The sequence below is a fragment of the Temnothorax americanus genome, unplaced genomic scaffold, assembly GCF_048541705.1.
Source record: "Temnothorax americanus isolate GAGA-0224 unplaced genomic scaffold, ASM4854170v1 Scaffold5, whole genome shotgun sequence".
Lineage (NCBI taxonomy): Eukaryota > Metazoa > Arthropoda > Insecta > Hymenoptera > Formicidae > Temnothorax > Temnothorax americanus.
The window spans coordinates 3,510,585-3,515,292 of NW_027509657.1; the positions used below are offsets into that span (position 1 = coordinate 3,510,585).

At 35.6% G+C, this 4,708-nt stretch overlaps 1 non-coding gene across 1 annotated transcript; it reads left to right on the plus strand.

The window, feature by feature from the left end:
- Nucleotides 1–1,807: 1,807 nt before the first annotated feature.
- Nucleotides 1,808–1,880, plus strand: Trnav-aac (transfer RNA valine (anticodon AAC)). Its single transcript has one exon. It is a non-coding gene; the product is annotated as a tRNA-Val (tRNA).
- The last annotated feature ends 2,828 nt before the right edge of the window (nt 1,881–4,708 follow it).

The window sequence follows — 4,708 nt, forward strand, 5'->3', positions numbered from 1 at the left end:
ACACGCAATTCGACGACTAATGTGGCCGACAGCGTGCACGTACACGTGCGCACACACTGGCGCGCCAATCACGATGACCAATCAGACCAATCGCGTTTCGGTCTCCATTGCGTGTCGTTACACAGACCTGTCTTTGTCCAATTTTCCGAGAGGTTCCTGGAAAGCACAAACACTTTATGTTTGTCTAGATTAGTCTAGAACAGGAACTGAAGTTTTATCCGGCGCAAGAAATGTTGACGTTATTGATCTAATGGAGATATTTTATTCTTATATGATTTTCAAAAATAAAACTCATGCGGCGCCGTTAGTCGATTGCGAAAAATTTTTATATGATAGAAAAGGTTCGAGACCTCATTCGATAGAATAACTGTATCTCCGACTGGGTAAACTGAAAATGTTTTATATAGTTTGCCGAAATTTTTATCTTGTCACGAGTAAACATTCTAGAGTATCGTTATCGCATATTCATAATATCGGAATCTAAATCAGGTTCACACAGGTCGAGTTGCAAGCCAGAATTTTCCCGTTAAACCTCTACTTTAGAGTTTTAGACGATCTATAATAATTTACATCGGAAAATTCAGGGTAGAAGTTTACGATTTCACGCGAACAACATTCGCAAAATCGGAATTACGTACATAAAATTATAAAACGGCAAATAAAATCCTATCCTGAAAAATCTGAGGTGAATTAAAGCTCGTCTAGAATAGGATTAAGCTTTTATTTCTGTATATTCATTATGCACAGTTTGGAAATAAATGCGTGCACTCGAGGCTCGTTCACTTCAAACGCGCTATGAAACGGATTTATTCGAAGATCTGCCAGAACCAGCGTAAACGAACCTCGTACGAAATAAGCTTTCATCACGATAAAATTTAGCGTTAATAAATTTTAAATGCGGAAACTCTGAATTGTTCCTTTCGTTCATCTGTTGGGCCGAAATCCAACTTCGTTCTAGCTTCAATCTTATTGTTAGCAACTTCGTTTCTCGCATATAACGTCCCGATGAGATTCCTGAGGCCACGTGACGTTCCGCGTAGAAAAAAATTCCAATCGCCGCTGTTATAAATAAAACCTATATAGATACATAAGCGCTGTGAATTGCGAAATCTAGAACGGAATGATATTTATGCGCGAAAGCCGAGCGAGTTATTGTATCACGGTCGATGATGGAATCGACGGTGAAACGATGGTGGAACACTCATTCCGATTCGCATCGTTGCGGTTCTATCGAAAAACGCGCGAATCTCACGGACATTCTGACGAAGCGCATACGTGTGATCGCGATACGAGCAATATTTTTTTTACGAGAGCCAGTCGATTTTAATCGGCGATAAACTAACGACCGATACGGAATCGGCTGCTCGAGAGATACCTGTTCGATTGATCGCTTGCTTATCGCACGATATTTCTTATCACGGAACGCTTTTAACACTTTCCGCCAATCTCGATTTTATTTTCGCGAAACCTGCGTTTACCAGCATTCGCGATTCTTTGCGTTTTATTTTGCCGCTTTGTACTTCGAATCATTTGAAGTTGAACACGCCGAAGACATTGATGACTCAATAAATAGGAAAAAGGAATATTAATGGCATGCAGAATAACAAGCGTCGATAATTTTAGTCGTAACAGCATAATCATATAAGTTAGATGACGTTCTTGCGAAAAAAAATATGCTGCAAAAACAATGATATCTTTTTTTCTTGTATAATAACACATAACATAGATGCGGTGTGTGTGTGTGTCCCAGATAATTTAGAGATATCGTCCCACGAAAACACGTGCAGCAAGTCCGTACTCCCAACAAGTTTCCGTGGTGTAGTGGTTATCACATCCGCCTAACACGCGGAAGGTCCCCGGTTCGATCCCGGGCGGAAACATTTTTTTTTTCGTCACCGTATAAATTCGGTCATTGCAAAATCGCAGGTAAAGACTCAGACCCCCATTTTCAAAGAACACTGTGAGGACACTTCTACACATTGTTAAATATATTAAAGGATAAAATTTAAATACCTTGAGTTAAATAACATTTTGTTATTGTTAACTGACATGTGTGTCGAAATTTATTATTTTGACAAAAAAAGTATTATTTTGACATTGGTTTAGTTCAATTAACATTGTTTTGGTTAAATTCACGACATATTGAAATAAAAAGCAGCGACGAGAGAGATCTATAAAAATGGTTAAAAATAACTGAAATTGAATGCGAATTTAACAGTGCAAGATACAGAGACAAATTTTTCTATCAGACGCATTATTTCTATTAATAAACAAACTCAAAGAATTCGAAATTATTTCCTGAATTGAGAAGCAAACGTGGGTAATATATCTTTCGAGAAACAAGTCCATCATGGAAACGACAAGACTACCTGGACAACATTAAACCGTTTTACAGGACGTACGTCTTTTAGGCACATAGAAAAACGTAAGAAGTAAAATTTAAGCAGTACGTCGTAAACCAACTAATTATAGCCGAGACTTTAAAAATAGTAAGTTTATATTTTCGACAAGTCTCGATTGGCCAATTTGTTTATCGCTTAAGTCTTATACTTTTTAAGTTTCTCTGTTTAGGTTTCTCTATGTATCACTGACATTATAAAATTTACGTCTTATAAAGTTATTACAAAAATGTCTTAACGAAGATGTCCTTTAAATATACATGTTGTATAGACGATCTCTTTTTAATCACACGTAACTCTACCGGACATCAAAACGGTTTGAAACTCGAATCTTATCTCAACACAAAGAGATTAAATGTAACTCAATCTATTTATGATGAATACGATCTGAATAATCGTGATTTAAATAACCTAAACAACCCTTTGTCATCTGGGTTACGGAAATAAAACGTAAAAATATATCACATTGAGAGATAATTTGTGCTAAATATTTATATTCATTTAATATCAATCTCATCGCCGTCTCACATAAGTTTTGCATTGTGCGAATGTGTTTTCAGTTTAACTGCGAGTCTGCATTCAGTTAGCGGCTTTGTAATCTTAAAAGTTTTATATAAAATAATAAGCCAATAAGAATCACTCGCAACAGGAAAATGATACGCATTCGTATCTCGTTATCATTAAATTTTGCATTCAATGATATGTACGTGACCAATCTCTTATAAAGCAAGTTCTGAGCTTATCATATCTGTAGGGTTTGTCGATACCACTTGGCGCAAAGATACACAAACCACAACCTTTAATTTTTAATTTATTACAATAATCATTCAATACGTTTTTATAATTAGTGCACATGGCGCGAAATATATATTTCTTGTTGCATATCATTTTTACGTTTAAAAAAATAACTTTAATATTTTTCAATCTATGAATTTATCGTGCTTCGATAACAGACGTTATCGACTCCTAGTTTGTTATCGACAATTTTCTTTACCTTCTGAATGTTCCTTATCTTTCAGCAAATAAACAGTTTAATTTTGCCAGTGACCCATAGATGACAGCAACTTCCTTCTCATAAACGAAAATGTCTCATTTGAGTTGGATGATCTCACGTACACAACAGAAAGCCAATTTTTTCACATTGTATACCTACTTTTAAGAAAAAAAATTTTGTATTAAAAAATTTTAGAATAAGAATTTTCGATTAAAATCGCAGTTACAAAATTCAATTAGATATACAATTTAAAGTGGTATTATTAAATTATTATTTCAAAAACAATAATATTCTATCTCTCTCTCATTTCCTATTTATTTCCTATTTTTAATATATTTTTTTTTTTATATACACAGGTATTTCAATATTCTAGCATTTATACTAATGCTGAGTATATATTATAAAAACAACTTATATATACATTTCTTACAAAATGAATAAAAAATGTTTACCTTTTTTTTACACCATTTATAGAACGTACGTTTTTGCATTATATGTTTTTACAATATACATTGTTACGATATTATCATGATATGTGTAGAATATTCAAAATGACATGAAAGAAATAGAATGAGAGAGATAAAAGTATTCTAATAAAGATACATTTTTAAAGCCAGAATATTTACATACAATCTATTACGACTTGTATACTTTTCATTCGTCTCCACTGGAATAAACGAATTAATCCCGGACATTCGAAGATCTTTTCCCGAAATGGATCCCCCGAATATCCCGAGATCATGAGAGATACTCGTTTAGTTGCATGAGTCATCATCACGATTTCCTGCCATCGTAAATGTTTGTGGACGACATCTGTTAGCGTGAGAACGATAAATCAAAGAACTTAACGCGGCTACGTTATTAGCATTATTTTGCGAAGCAACGGCGACACGTGCTTCGGCATGCACGTGTGTATCTGCAAACTCATCGCGCGCACGCCCGCGGCTCGCGTGCTTTCCCTCCCCCTCCCCCTCCCCCCTTCCGTCATTCGTTACGTAAATTTATTCGGGCCCTTCGCAATCGACGTTGTCGAGATGTTGTCGCGATATCGGTCCAGCGATACTGTTCGCGGGACTCTCGGCATTGCTGGTGTGGATGAGAATGTGCCGCAATAGAAAAGGGAAATGTGGCCTCTTCGCTCCGAGAAACACGCTCGTATTTTCCTAACATTATTCCGGAACTTAAGTTCCGACTCTCTTATGAACGATACGATGATTCGCACATCCGTGTTCGCACGTCGTTGGATCGTAGTAGATATGTATATATATATATATATATATATATATATATATATATAATATACAGCAAGGTATAT